General features: G+C 40.2%; 1 protein-coding gene and 1 long non-coding RNA gene across 4 annotated transcripts in view; one reads left to right on the top strand and one right to left on the bottom strand.

The window, feature by feature from the left end:
- Znf407 (zinc finger protein 407) overlaps positions 1-16516 on the top strand; it is a 379395-nt gene that overhangs the window by 295865 nt on the left and 67014 nt on the right. The gene's annotated exons all lie outside the window — the stretch shown is intronic.
- LOC118238349 lies at positions 980-8915 on the bottom strand. The gene is made up of 2 exons (XR_004768383.1): positions 8668-8915; positions 980-2693 (listed from the first exon to the last, which is right to left on the bottom strand). It is a non-coding gene; the product is annotated as an uncharacterized LOC118238349 (long non-coding RNA).

Raw genomic sequence — 16516 nt, forward strand, 5'->3', positions numbered from 1 at the left:
TCTTGTCCTTGTTGATCTCAGCATGTGACACCAAACTCAGGGCCCATGTCTGCTAAGAGCATACACCCTGCTGTTAATGTCTTCTAAGATAACATTTGGGCTGCTTGTTCACTGTTATATGTGCAGTGTCCTAAGCTAATATTTCTTCAGCCTTTTCCAACTATGTTTTTTATGATTTTAAAACAAATTATAGTTCTACAATTATCTTGATCTAATTCCTTTAGTTATTTTACCATTTGTCCAGTATATGCTGTACTCATGCTGATAATGTGTGTAGCAGGTGTGATACCTCTGCAGGGATAGTAAGTGGTGGTTGTCAGGGAGCAGTTGTGACATGCAAAGGGACAAGAAGATAGGATAGGATGGAAGTGATGTTCCTGTCAGACAGGACCCTCTGAGGTGTTGCCTTACCTTCCTCTTGAGAGTACTTAGCTATCCTGCTGTAAATTGTTACAAGACCCACAAGGATGAGGGATTTACTGCAGGAATTAATTGGTGAATAAAGACTATTAGTGCTTCATTTTCTGGCTAGAAATCTCCTTACAAATTACCTGTTCTATACTGAGTGACAGCTGCTTGTCATTGTGTGGTGCTGCATTGAGCTTTCCGCCCACAGTGGGAGCAAGCCTCCAGCCCACACATGCCTCCAGTTGCCACCCTTCTTTCTCTGAGCTCTTTGTAAAACCCAGCTGCCTGTTCTTTAATTTGTCTTTCATTTCCAGAGCTCATTTTTTATTCTTAATAAAGGCCTATTGAAACGTTTAGTTAGACAAGAAAAGTATAATTTTATTTTATACTTTTGTTTTCTAACTGGGTCTTACCATTATACAGGCTGGTCTCAAACCCACAACCCTCATTCCTCAGCTTCCTGAGTAGCTAAGGTTACAAGCTACTGAACCCACTTCCTACACCAATAGAACGAGTCCAGGCATTGATGCAAACACCTGCAGTGTGATACCCCATGCATTCCAAGGAGCCCTGAAGTAGGAATGATTTTAATTAGTTTTCATCATTTTAGAATGGTACTGTGCAAAAATTAAATCAGTGATAGCTGAGTTTTCATACTTTAAGATCTGGGAGAAGGAAGGAGACAGTAACAGATGCATTCTGCTCTTCCTGTCCCTCTTCCCTCACAGTGACAACCTTTTCCTGGAACCTTGTTTCTGCTTACTTCTTCATGTCTTCCTTAAGCCAGGGTTGGTCCGAATCTGACAACAAGCACGTCTTTTCTAGAGTATTTTTATTTGCTCCTCAGTCCTGAAAGACTCTTCACCAGTTACGGAAATCATGGTGGCAAGTTAGTCTCTTAGGCACTTGAGAAGACCCAGGCTGCTCCTTGTGCCTCCTGGCTTCTGATGAAAAATCTGCTTTTGTATCAACCGGGTTCCTCAGTTGGGAGTGTGTGATTACTTTCTGGCTGACTTCAAGAGTTTCTTTTTATCTGTGTTTTTCAAGAGTATAATTATAATGTGTCTTCATGTGAGTTTCTTTTCAGTTTTCTTCTTCCAGGGTCACTTAACTCCTTGATCTGTAGCAATAGGCCTTTCATAAAATTTGGATGTTTTCACCTTTTATTTCTTTAAATAATTTTAAATTCCTCTCATCTTTCTTTTCTTACTCTTCTCTAAGAATGAGTTTTGTTTTTGTCCCTCAAGGTCTCTTCATTTCTGCATGCTATCCACTTGACCTTATGTTCTTTCCCCAGCTTCTGAGCCTAGTCAGTAAGCCTATAAGTCTTGTATTGTATTTTTGATTTCTTTAATTTTCATTTTTTTCTTTGTAACCTCTGTTTCTTAGCTGAGAATAACTTATGTATGTCTCAGGAAGACATTCAGTTTTGCTGAAAACATTTTTATAATACTTGCATTAAAAACTCTGTCAATTTATTTGAGCCTGGGATTCATCTTGATACTGGCATCAGACAGTTTTCTTTTCTTATCACATTGTGACTCTCTGGGCTCTCAGTGTGATAGGTGATTGTATGCCAGACATTTTGACTGCTATGTATTTCTAGGTCATATTTGGATTTTTATCTTAATGGACAATTACTTCATTGAAATTTATCATGCAGTCTAATTTCTTGAACTGTGGTTCAGATGTTGCCTGAATTTTTTTATGCTTTTAAAAGTTATTTCAGTTTTCTCAGTTTCTCTGAGGTAACTGGGGTGCCCATTGAACTCTGCTGACTGACTGAGGACAGAAGGGCTTTCTAGCCAGCCCACTTCTTGCCTTCCATGATTTGTGTGAACATTTTTAGACTGAGGTTTGAATTTGGAGCGTATCATTGTAAAGCATTTCTGTGCTTGCTTGTGTACTGCATTGTGCATTTCAAATTTACAGCTGTCTACTTACGTCACATCTGTCACGTTTACACAGAGTAGAGTCTTCATAAGCATTTACTCTTCTCTAGCATCGCTCTTCTGTAATGAGATTGTTTGCAGTAACCACATGGACTGGGAACCACATTAAATAGCATTACAATTTTTGCTTGTCGTCATGTGTAATAATTTGGAGAATTGAAAACTATTCAAGATACACATAAGAAATAGCAGTCTTTTGGCAACCAGCACAAAGTATCCTAGTTTTTTGTTTGTTTGTTTGTTTTTATGTTGTTGTCGTTGCTATCTTTCAGTCTTGTCTGTAGTGAAGACCAGCCAATGTACATTTCACAAAGGCTTCCCTGTTGAGGGTACCTAGAATAGACATCAGTATTTGAATATACTTTTGGACATCTCTAGTTTCATGGTATTAACCAAATAATGTTTATCATAAGAAAATAAATGAGGCCGGGCGTTGGTGGCGCACCACTTTAATCCCAGCACTCAGGAGGCAGAGGCAGGCGTATCTCTGTGAGTTCGAGGCTAACCTGGTCTCCAGAGCAAGTGCCAGGACAGGCTTGAAAGCTACACAGAGAAACCCTGTCTCGAAAAATGAAAGGAAGGAAGGAAGGAAGGAAGGAAGGAAGGGAGAGAGAGAGAGAGAGAGAGAGAGAGAGAGAGAGAGAGAGAGAGAAAGAAAGAAAGAAGTAAATTAGACAAATATTGGCCATTAGTTTGCTAGGACACTGTAACCCAGTTCCCTAACTGAAGGGCTTAAACAATCACATTGATTATTTTCTAATTCTCAAGACCAGAAGTCCACGAGTCCTGCACCCCTTGCTTGTTTATACATCCAAAGTTGGAAAAGTGCTGATGGAACCCTTGCAGGCCTTTTGCATCTGGTGGGGTCGGATTGTGTGTCTACTTTTCCTGTTGCTGTTGTAGAATCCCTGACAGGCACCTTAAGGAATGAAGGGTTTATTTAGCTCACTGTTCCAGGGAAACAGCACACCATGAAAGGAAAGGGATGTCAAAAAGAGAAGAATGGTGCTAGTCACATTCACTCTGTAGTCAGAAAGCAGCAAATTATTAATACTTGTGTTCAGCCCCCTTTCTCATTTTTATTCAGTCAAGGACCTCAGCTGGTGGAATAGTAGGACCTACAGTTAGCATGGGTCTTCCAACATAATCCTTTTTAAACCTGGTCAGAGATTTGTTTCATTCTAAGTCATATCAAGTTGATAATCAAGATTAACTAAACTATGGCATGTGACTTTTATCTGCATAGCCAGTCTTCACAAGTTCTCTCAATTTTCCCTTTTCATAAGGAATTTGGAGGCCCACACAATGCCAAGATAACCTCATCTTAAATATGTATGTATACCCCTAAGATGCCTGTTCTAAATAAGGTCACAATCTGAGATACTACAAGTTAGAATTTCAGTCTATGAATTTTTGAGAAACCTGTTTCCATCTAGGATATACCAGTCAATTTAATTATATAACCTTCAGATACATTCTTACAGCAATTATTAAAATAAAAAATTCTAGCATCAAATATTGAAAGAAATTCTAAAAGAGCTTTATAGGCACTAAGTCACTCTCCTGATGACAGGCGGACATTCATCTCCACATCTTGCTTGCTGTGCACCCTGTAAATTATATCCCTGTGTTTAGCCACCCCCAGTTCTCTGCCCCTGTGATTCACTGCTGCTTAAAGTCTTGGTGTAGTTCTTAAGTCACATCTTATAGTAAACCGTGGGGTTTCACCCTTTAGTCTTTAAACATCTTAAAACATATTTAAATCTTAATAATAAAGAGCTAACAAACAAAAACAAGCGAGATGGCCAAGATAATAGCATTGTCATAGATTAATTTGCTTCCTGTTTGAAGATTGTTATAATTGCATCTCACTTTTTCCCCAAGTATCACATTATGCCAAGCAATTTTACCTGATTATGTTCATCATGCTAAATATGAAACTGTCTTAGCCTGGGGTCTTAGAATTTACAGAAGCTGTATTTATGCCTGTGGGTATCACTCACTGCAGTGTACACAGTGGAAGCTACTGATATTGTAGATTATTATTATTATTATTATTATTATTATAAATATTCAGTGTCCCTTACATGGAAAGTGCAGGGTAGAGCATCAAGTAGGGATACTGATTTAGGACTGACTAAACAGAACCTGTGTTTCTGGTGTTTTCATTTCCAACTGTAGGGTAAAGTATTATGGCCTTCATAAATACTAAGTTATCTCCTCTGTATATACCATGTAGAATGAAATTTATAAGACACCTGAGGTCTTTCTTCTGCTCAGGTTTTACTTTGTTCCATCTTTGGAAGGACAAGAACGAAAAACAATTTCAAGTGAAAATATTGGTAAAGTCTTATACCTATTCGCTGATTTTTATGTACAGCATGTGGGATTGCCAGCAGATTCTGGCACTGTTCCATTAATATATACTTAGACTATGCGAGATTTTGTCTTAATATGTTCAGTCTTTATTTATGTAAAGCATAATTCTGAACCCATCTGAGTAATGTACATTTAGCATAAGCAGAGTTGTAAGCTGGCGTTATTAAAATACATAGGCCCGACATCCTGGGCTTCTGGTGAAATATGCTTTTAATTGAGGCAGAATTATGTCGATATATTACCCACATAAGTCTAAGTATAACACAACACATTGACTTGTACAGTAGCTCTTTGCTCTATGAACAGTATGTAGTATTCCATATGTTGTAGTTAGACATTTAAATATTCTATGGTATGTATATCTGAATTGTTTGATATAGTGTTATCTAAATATATGTTATCTTGTGGAAGATGCATCTTGTATTCAAGTAAGTTTGAAAGCAACTGTTAGTGAGAATTGTATTTACCAGTGATTGAAGGTCATTCATAAAAACATTCATTGTTTAATAAAGCTGCATTTCAGCCTTTGAAATAAAAATTGGCAAGAATAAAGTAAACACTCACTGATAGTACTTTGTGTTTACTTTTATAATTTTATTAAATTACATTTCACACTTTCCGAAATATACCTAGGGGGAAAATAGCTTATAGATCCTACCATTTATCTGTAGATTAAATCTCAGAGTTCAAAATAAGAAGCTAAAAGGATCAACATGAATGAGTATACTAATGAAACCTTGACTCTCTAATTCTAACCTGCAGAAGGAGGTCTTTGGGACACAGTGATGCTTCTGTGGTAACAAGTACTGCTCAGAAGGGAGCTGGTGTGTGGCACAGCACTGATGCAGTCCCAGGTCCAGAGCAATGTACAGTGCTGCAGAGAAGCCCAGAACCGTGGTGATGGAGACCTTTCTCCTCGTGCCAATTTATCCTCCCATTCAACTTACTTGGGGCTGCCTTTTTATTTATGTATTTTAATTAAGAGCTACATAAAATATCTGCTACACAAGTATATAGTCTGATGCTGGGCATTTCAGCTTACTCTGCTTTTATGAAGGTAGTCACGACTAAATTGTGAGGCTGGTTTTTATGGAAATAGAGCCCCTCATTCCCCTTCCAGTTTAACATACTCCAAGTGTCAAGAAATTCTTTTGTAGTCAGAAAATAACTGCATTTTCCTTACCTTCAATAGTGTACTTATTCTTTGTCATTGTGCTCTTTTTGTCCCCAGAGACATTTGTCCCTCTGCCCCTCTTCCAAGTTCATCTGCTTTATAATATTATTTATAGCACTGGTGTTTGCTTAGATTAAGCTTCTTTGTTCTTCAAGGCAAGAATTTCTCTATACAGGTTCAGCCCACAGGTTGATTACAGACCTTCGACCTGTAATTCAATAGAACACTGCCCTGTTTTCCAAGTCCAGATTTCCTGTGCTGTCAGTTAGGGCAATCAGCACAAAGACCAAGAGCTTTAGGAACTAAATAAACAATGAGAGCAACATTCAGCTCTGCCAGTAACCCTTCACAGGTAATTTAACAGCCTTGGACTACAAGGCATCAGTTGTTGGAGATGTCTGCAGAGTATGAAATCTGACATGCTGTCTTGCCATGTTCTGCCAGTTGTTCTCAGCATAGTCTCCCCCCAAAACCCATGGAGCCCTTCAGAGCTCTGTGCTATCCTATCCCATGGAGCCTAGGCAGTTCTGTTAGAACAGACAGACACACCTTCATCCTGCCACAAGTCATGTCATGTTGGTTTCTGATATGGGACATCAAATTATTTAGAATTGGTAGATTAACTATATTAAGAATTCCCCCTGGTCTCTTAGGGAACACATCTACTGACAAGCAAGCCTCTGAACTCTCCTCCCATGCCTGCTTATGTGCTAGCACACAGACTGTGGGGCTCCCCAAGGAGTAGTACAGACTGGACAAGCAGAAAGGAAAAAGTTGCCTTATGTAGTGTGAATTTTAACCATTTAGGCAGTTAGCACCTTTATCTGAAGCACTATGTTTGCATGTGTTTAATTTGCTTGTGTGCTGATGTATTCAGTGGCTTTGCTGCTGGCCTGTGCAATGCTGACAGTAGTTCTTAACATGAGTGCGTATAGGTTTCAAAACAAAACGTGAAATTTGTAGGAACCAGTCATCTGCTTAATTGGTCTCAATCAGGTTCAGCCTCAGCAACCACAGTGGGACAGAGTTTGAAACCAGCTCCCCAATGCATGTAAATGGGCCTGCTGGAGACCCTAGCTGCACCCACATACCTTGGCCACATGCTAGAGATGACTTTTCAAGGGAACCGCATGAAAGCAGGCTGCAGGTGCTCCTCAATAGCTCTTTCTTGCATGTTTCAGAAGGCCTTTCAGTGAAATATCTTAAACCTATATTCTTATGGAGGTGGTCGTTCGAATTCCTACCATGAATTTGTATCTAAAGACATATTAATAAATTATTAGGGGAAATATTAATCTTACAAGCCTATAATTGACTGTGGAGCGCCACTCAGGTCATGGCATGCCCACAGGTACTATCTGTTAGCCACCTGAAATGCTGAAGCACTCAGAGTCCAAGCGCCTTTCATCATCCTGAGGGTGCCGTCCAAGAGCCTCACTGTATTTATGGTACTGGGGGATGCAAACCCTATAATCTAATGCCTTTTAAGTCTTGACTGTGCCTTTATCACACTTGGTAATTGTTTCTTTTGCAGCCTGAAGTGTGACAGCAAAACTAACACACATTTCTTTTTCCTTCTTCACAATTTCACAAGTAGAAAATACATTTGCTATAGATCTCAGCAATCCCAGGAGATGATTTTCCCCCATCTTTATGTAAGAACTTTGACCTTTGCCCTTAAAGAAACTGCTTATGTCTTCTTGTTGATGCATCCAAATTCTGTGCCTTGAGGCTACTGTAAACAAAGCTTTCTTGAACATGAGTACTTAGTCCAGTACTGCCATTGACAGTCTGATGACAAGCCAGCTGCCACTCGAGGAACAGACAGGTAGTAAATACTGTATGAATGCACTGCCCCCCTCCAAAAAAAGACAAGAAAAGAAAGGCTTTGTAAGAGGGTGTAGCATATTGCACAGTCTTAGGTTCAGAGTTCTATATACAGGCAGAGTATCACACTTGAGGTCCCTATCAGCCAAGGCAAGCTAAACATTGAAGGGAGTAAATTTACTCTAGGTTTGTCTATGCAATTCAGAAAGACTACAAACTTAAACTATGACATTATGACAACACTGAGGGAGCTGACAAATAGCAGGAGCAATCAGGAAGGACCATGAGGTGTACAGGTAGCAAATGAAACCAGGAGGGTGTCCCCTGTGGCCTGGAGAACAAGGTGGAGGAAATGGTGAGAGAAGGAACTACTCTAGGCCAGCTCTGCCTTGAACCTGCTCTAGGGCTCTTCCTGTGACAAGAGATGAGAGACAATGAATCTGGGGGAATCACAGACTGTCACTGAGCTGTGAAAAAGGCAGTAGACATTATCCTGTTTTGTACATACCTGCAGAAAATCATCACTTGGTAGTAGCAGATTTATGACCTAATAAATTATTCTTCTCAGTATACTATAGCATTAAAAATATCAAAGTTTAAAATTAAACTACAAGCAATATATAGTTTAGAAAAAACAGTGTTTATATGTCTATGAATAGTTTATACCAAATTTCATCGAAATTGTATTTTAACTTATGTGGGAGAATCCTATAAAAGGGACTAGTCTAATTAAATATTTACCCAGTATTTCTACGGTATTTCTTTCAATCATTGCTCTAATCTAGGTATTAATTTTGGTAATTCTACAATATATAGTGCATCACTGACTACTTTGAATCATGTCTTAGTCAGTGCTCTATTGCTGTGAAGAAACCCATAACCACAGCAACTCTTATAAAGCAGAATATTCAATTGGAGCTTGCTTACAGTTTCAGAGGCTGTTGAAGTTTTAGTCCATAATCATCAGGGTAGAGAGCTTGGCAGCATGCAAGCAGACATGGCACTGCATAAGTAGCTGAGAGTTCTGCACCCAGATCCACAGGCAACAGGAGAGAAACTAGGCCTGGCTTGAGCTTTTGAACCTCAAAGCCCACTCTAGTGACAGACTTCCTCCAACAAGGTCACACCTCCTAATCTGTCCCATGAAGTGCCACTCCCAGATGACTAAGCATTCAGATATTTGAGCCTTTGAGGCCATTCTTATTCACACCATCACGGGTCACAAAGAAAAAAATGTGATTATATTTCATTAAAATGGCAGGTTTTAATGAAGGGCTGGATTTTTTTAATAGATAACTACTGTCACTGTTGAAAAATAACTTTCCCTCTATTTTGAAGGAAAGGAGAGGATTTTCACACTCAAATTCTTTGAAAACTCCAAGTGAATTCCTCATTAATGATTACACAGTAGCGAGTGTTAAAATGGAAGATGAGTTGGTTTTTTTTAATCAATGGCCTTTTCTTCTTTTTCTTTTTTCTTTTTTCTTTTCCACTTTTGAGAGGCCTTAGACACAACACTGGGGGCTAAATTTCTGTCTTTTATTTTTCTCCCTTTTGTTTGTAAAGGATGATGCTTTCCAATTTAAGAAGATTTATCCAAAACCATTATAGTTATTTTACATGAGAATTTACTGCCCTAAAGGCCAGGTAGGGCAAACACTTTTAAGATGCCAATGGGACTCTGAATTCAAGGCCAGTCTGTCTATACAGCAATTTCTCGGCCAGCCAGGACTATGTAGTGAGACCCTGTCTTGAAAGAGAGGAAGAGGAGGAGAAGAAGAATGGGTAAGGCCTTAGTTCAATCTCTAGAACCACAAGAAGTAACCAAATACAATTTAAAGGAACTTTTAAAGCATACATTAGCCAAAACTATTTTGAAAAATTTATTTGCTAAGATATGCAGCATGTCGAGAAGATAGCACTGCTGCTGAGATAGGGAGGAGACACAATGGAAGAAAATCCATGATGTGGAAAGGGTCATGAGGGCAATAGCCCCAGACGGGAGAGAAACTTCAATGGAGTGACTGGGTGGCCTGGCTGGGAGAGGGGCCAACATGCTGGAGGGTCCAGGGTGGATGTGCTGGGAATCTAATAGAGCCTGGAATAGGGAGGAGCTGCAATGGAGGAGGGGCCCCGGTGGCTTTATCTGCCCAGACAAGCAGCTTGCTTTGAGACTGTGGCCATCATCCTCTGGGCATCTGTACCTTCAAAGTATCATACAAATTGAGTGTAGGGTTGAGAAGAAGGGAGGTCTCGTGGGAATTGGGAGCCCCAGTAATTTTGCAGGATAGGAAACAGTGATCTTAATACCTAGAGGTTTTCTCCATCAGCAACAGCAGGTGTCAATGCAGGCAATGTCTGCGTATGCCTAGGTGAGGCATGGGAAAGGTACATATGACAACATGCCCCTTCAGGAGAGGCTGTGATGTCAGGACTAAAGCCACATGGGCTCTGCACAGCCCACAGGTGCTTTCTGCACCTGAGAGGGGAGCTAGCATTGCAGTCATCGGTTGTGCAGCAGGTTTTATCAACTGCCCATGGCATGTTATCACTCAGAGTCACTCCAGATGTGTCCTGTAAGAACAGCATTGACTTCCACAAAGCTTGTTGTTGTTTCTGCATCAGAAAGAACTAACATGCTTCTGTGGAGTGTTCCGAACACCAGATTGCAGAGATCATCGCCAAGTCCAATGATGGACTCAAATACTTGCATGATGGTGCCATCATGTGCTACAAGAGTGAGGGTTCCTCAGCTTCCCTGGGAGCTGGAGCAGGGGCAAGTGTTGGGCTTTGGTGGAGGATAGCAGTCCAAGCAAGTCAGCCATCCCATACCTGGTTGACTTGGGTCTGAGAAAACTGTGCAGGGTGGTTTTATTTCACACGTGGATCACTTTCCAGCTACAACTTCACTTTGCCTTAAGCTATAAAAACTATAAACATAGGCTATAAATGTACTCTAAGATATATGCCACATAAAATCAAACTTATCCAATGCTGGTATGAGACTTTTAGGATTTAGTGGCTTTGTAACTGAACTCTAAAGTAGCACAGTTTTCCATTTCCCATTCCTTCTGTGGACTAAAAATGGGAGTTCAGCCACACAAAATGGTTTGGGGTCTTTCTGATGGCTTTCTTTGCAGGTGCATCTCAGGGAAAGTAAGTGGTGGGCTTTTACAGGTACACATTCAGGCTGTCTGTCCACCTGTGCCTGCCATTCATAACATTTTCTTTTGCAATTTTCCTATATCTTGATCTGTAAAGGTGTGAGGCTCCCTGCTAAACTTCCCTGCAAACGTGCTAAGGCAAACAGATCTCAGAAGCCATTGTTAAAGCTGGACTCTTTTCAGATGCCAGTGCTCAATAGCAAACCAACTCACTTCCTTTAAAACAATGAAGAACACTAAGCAATAAATACAGGTGATTATAATAACCATTATAGTTCACTAATGTTAGCTTTTTAGGGGTTCATGTTGGCCTCCCACAGTTGCATTAGGTTTGCTGCAGTCTCTGGAGGCCTTACAATGCAGGTTCAACCACTGCCCTGAAACTGCTGCTCCTTGGTTCCCATGAGCAGCCCAGCACCTGGTGATGTGGATGTGGCAAGATCTTGGAGAGTCTTCTCACCATCTTTGTAGTCTTCAGCTGTGTCTGCTGTCTTCCTCACACAGCAGCTACAACAGTTGAACTATTTCAACATCTTACAAGCAGACATTGAAGTTTTGTTCCAAAATGGCAAATTAAATCTGTCTCTAGTGGTTCCAATTATGTAAAATCAAAAGAAATTTTATCTCTGATGGGTCCTGTCAGTTTTGTTCAGTAGCATTTTTTAATTGGTGAATTACACCCCCACCCCCCAAAGAAACTCATCCATCCTGTTCATTGTTATTCCTGGAAAACTTACTTCCAAGCTGTGAAATTCTCTTGAGGTTTTTGTTTGTTTGTTTGGTTGGTTGGTTGGTTGGTTTGGTTTGGTTTTTCACCTTTCCTGCCATTGAATTAGCCTAATAATGCGGATGCTACAGTGACTTTCATGACTCCATACCTAATGCTTTTGCAAACCAAGCCAGCCAGTTGTTGAAGAGCTTTAGAGAGTGAAGCACAGTGGGACATTTTCCCTTTCACGGCTTTCAGTAGTCTGTTTGCCTGTCACTGTTGCAGAGGACCTGAGGTTCTCATCTAAGGGAGGAAAGGGTCTGGTTGTAAATAGATGCAGATTGTTCACCTTTAAAGACTTGTTCACTTATTACAACTCATCAGCATAACTTAGAAAGGCCTTACAATATTTCCAGACTGGTATCTTGTACTAGCTCTCAGCCACGTAAGTTACCTTTTCTAGTATATGCAGTGATGAATTAACACCCCAAAGACTAATGTATTTTCAATATTTGAGCACTATTCTAATTATATCATTTATTAATGTACAAATAGTCCTACTTTGTCCATTTTATTGCTATAATTTTTACCTCTCTATTTGAATAACGTTTTACCTTCATTACTCTGGCAACTTTCACTTCTTAAAAATGTTCTTTAGATGTGTGTTCAATCAGTAACAAAACTCACAAGAAAATTAGATAAATATTGTTCATCTTTCAATACTCTGAATTACTTTACAATAAACCTTCATGAATCAGCTTCCCAAAGACTCTTTTAATATTTTAAGCTTATGTTTACAACTCCTGGATAATGTTAATTAATCCTTTCTCCTCATAATATTGTTAACTGAAGTGAGGACAGTTTGAAAGCCTCCGTTTGCTGATTGATAGCAGTAGTAAGAACAGGTCTTGGTGCTTTGGGTTCCTGGTTATGACAAGCACTGGAATCTGTGCTGTCTTTAGAGAAAGCATACAAAAGTAATAAGGAAACTCCTTTTCTAAAAATTGGGCTCTCTTTCGTTGCTCTCCCCCACCATCTCTCCTCCAACCAGGTTTCCTTGATGCCTCCCTTCTACCCCCCTCCCGAGATTTACCTAGGAGATCGTAACTACTTTCCCTTCCTAGGGACCTCCATGTGTGTCCATCTTAGGCTGTGGATTGTAGCCTGGTTATCTTTTGCTTTACGTCTAATACCCACTTAGGAGTGAGTGCATACGGTGTTTGTCTTTCTGAATCTGGGTTACCTCACTCAGGATGTTTTTTTGTTTTGTTTTTTTTCCTATTTCCATCCAGTTGCCTGCAAATTTCATGATGTCGTTTTTTTTTTTTTTCCCCCCTGAGTAATAAGTACTCCATTGTGTAAATGTATCACAATTTCTTTATCCATTCTTTGATTGAGGGGCATCTAGGTTGTTTCCAGCTTTTAGCTATTACAAATAATGCTGCTATGGGTATTGTTGAGCAAATGTCCCTGGTGGTATGATTGAGCATCCTTTGGGTGTATGCCCAAGAGTGGTATCACTAGGTCTTGAGGTAGATTGATTCCCAATTTTCTGAGAAGCCACCATACTGATTTTCAAAGCGGCGATTCAAGTTTACACTCCCACTAACAGTGGAAGAGTGTTCCCCTTACTCCACATCCTCTCCATCATAAGCTGTCTTCTGTGTTTTTGGTCTTAGCCATTCTGAGAGGTGTCAGATTGTATCTCAGAGTTGTTTTGATTTGCATTTCCCTAATGCCTAAGGATGTTGGGCAATTCCTTGAGTTTCTTCTGTTGAGAATTCTCTGTTTTGATCTGTACCCCAGTTTTTAATAGAATTATTTGTTATTTTGGTGTCTGATTTTTGAGGTGTTTTTTTTTTTAGCTATATTTTGGAGATCAGCCCTCTGGCAAATGTGGTCTTTTCCCATTCTATAGGCTGCCATTTTGATAGAGGGAGCCATTATAGGATTAGGAAGAAACGTGGTTCTAGAGAAATTCCCAGGAATCCACAAGGATGACTCCAGCTATGATTCCTAGCAGTAGTGGAGAGGGTATTGATCAGAACAGGCTTTCCCCTTTAATCAGATTAGTGACTACACTAATTGTCATCTTAGAACTGACATCTAGTAACTGATACTGAAAGACCCCCATCTCCCCCCCAACGAAGCTCAGGCCCCCAGGATCTTGGCCCAGGACTGCGGCAACCCCAATCACCAGGTGGAGGCAAAAGCTTGATGAAAACAGCACGAGGCTTTATTGTAGTTGTTTAACGAGCTAACCCCATGTTAGCTCGGGCCTTTCACCCACCCACCATGGCAGATGGCTGGGAAAGACACCGAGAAACCATGGCATAGAGATCCTATAGGGAAGCATAAGGGGAGTGTCTAGGGGTACGCACAGGCTCAGGATTGGTGTGCCTCCAGGCTTGGAGGGTTTGCCTTGTGTTGATTGGCCAACTGGTTGTTATGGCCCATAGGCCCTCCCAGGGCGATTGCTATGCTCTGCGATCCATAAAGCATAGCACCACCAGCTAACTTCTGATTGGTTCCTTGCCACGAGGCCACTATCTGACCTCCTAGTGATCAAGGCAAGGTCAGACAAGCACATGTTAGACTGTCATGGCTGCTGAAATGGGGAGCTGGTCCCTTCAATACAGTGACTCACAGCCAAGCACTGGGCTGACCTCCTTGAGTTCAGTTGAAAAGAGGGAGGAGGGATCATATGAACAAAGGGTGTCAAGATCATGATAGGGAAAACCACAGAGACAGCTGACCCAAGCTAGTGGGAGCTCAGGGACTATGGACTGACAGCGGGGGAACCTGCATGAGAACAGAACTAGGCTCCCTGAATGTGGGTGACAGTTATGTGACTTGATCTGTTTCAGGATGGAGGCTGATAGAGGCACCAGGACCTATCCCAGGGGCATAAGCTGGCTTTTTGGAGCCCATTCCCTATAGTGGGATACCTTGCTCAGCCTTGATACAGAGGGGAGAACCTAGGTCCCTTTCTCAACTTTGTGTGCCAGACTTCGTTGACTCCCCAAGGAAGGCCTTACCCCCTCTGAGGAGTGGATGGTGGGGTGGGAAGAAGGAGCAATGGGGGAGGGGGAGGGAGAGAGAACGGGGTTTGTTATGTAAAATGAATAAGAAATTAAATAAATAAAATTGAAAATATAAAAATAGAAATCTGTCTTGTCAGTTTGGGAACTCAGAGTCTCTGTGTCTTTCATTTTGTGAAGTGTGAGTGGAAGAGCTCCTCTTGTTGACTGGAGCTACTCACCTTGGCCCGGCAGGGACACAACCTAACCAGGTTTAAATAGCTTACTGGTGACTCTTAGAGGAAGAAAAGCAGGGAGGGGATCGTGTCTTTTGGAGCCCCAGAGCAGATATTCTAGGCATTGGGCACAGGACTTCCACACTTCCATCAGAGTTCCATTCTAACCCTGTCACAGGATTATGGACTGATGTGTTTATCTGTTTGCACTTTTTTTTTTTTTTTCTTTATAAAAGGAAAATCAGTTCTTCTAGACTGATTCATAGTCTTGTTAGAATAGACTGTAAAGCTGATTGAAGCTGCAGCATCCCCTGTGAACACATGGCATTGCTGCTGCCACAAGATAACATGCATTTGAATGCCACTCAAAAGTGCCTTCAGAAATGCCCTGATTGATAGTGGTTCCATCATAACACAGATATTAGTTTATAAACCGCTAAACATAAATGCAATCTGATATGATCTCATAGTCCTTTTCTACAGCTTAATTTATGTAAAATAGATAGGACATGGATTCTCAGTGCAGATAAGTCACAGACTTCTAGATGCTGTTAGTTTATCAGAAAACTTTAGTTGGAAATATACTGTTATAGCATCTACTCTGTTACCAGAGGTAGATACAGTTTTGACATGTCATATTAGGAAGATATTGCTATCAAATTAAGAGTTTTAACCAAACTAAAATTTATGTGCTAAAACTAAATACTGACAATTCTATTTCTTGGGTACAATAGTGTTATAAACTGTTACTTTATAAATTATTGACTTATGCAAATGCAAAAGCTAAGTCATTGTGGTTGAATCTTAGCCCACCATCAGTGTATGTCCTCTGTCTTACAATTCCCATTCTCTTCCACTGTCCTGCCTTAGCTTACTGGTTTTCAGTACAGTGTGACTTTAGAAATATCTCCAGTTTTCCACTCTCAGGGAAAGAAGCATGAGACCAGATTCCTTTGCAGTGGATATTGACCACTGACATTAAGTTCATATTTCCCTTAGTTCTAAAACTGTAGATTAGGCATGTCCATACCCAACCTGTTTTAGCGGATTTTGTAAATTATGTATATCTCTTGTCCTGTATAGTGTAGATAAGAATACTCTTTGGTATAGTGTTTTACTTTTCCTATTGCTTTATGTATTTCCACAAAAGAAAGGAGTAACAAGTAAGGTTTTAATGAATATGTGTATCTTATACACTCTAATATACCAGTGCAGATTAATAAACAATTATATGCAACATTGGGTCAAACAGTATCCTTAAAATATTAAGACTTTATATAAGTTTTACATAAAATATATAAAAACACAAGATTTATTATATAAAGGCAATTTTAAGCTTTTTTATTTTAATACATTTTACTTAAAATATAATACACCACTTTCCCTTTCTCTTTCCTCCCTATAGCCACTTCCATGTCTCCTCTCTTTAGCCTCTCTCATGTCTCACAACTCTCAAATTGATGGCTTCTTTTTCTTTGGTTACTATTGTTAAAGATGGATGGATGGGTGGATGGATGGGTGGACGGATGGATGGATGGATGGATGTACAAATATACATATACAACCTACTGCGCCAGTTTTTGTTGTTTGTATGTATATGGTTCCAGGACTAACCACTTTGTATTAGATAACTAATTAGGGGACTCA

This window comes from Cricetulus griseus, chromosome 2 (genome assembly GCF_003668045.3).
Source record: "Cricetulus griseus strain 17A/GY chromosome 2, alternate assembly CriGri-PICRH-1.0, whole genome shotgun sequence".
Classification (NCBI taxonomy): domain Eukaryota; kingdom Metazoa; phylum Chordata; class Mammalia; order Rodentia; family Cricetidae; genus Cricetulus; species Cricetulus griseus.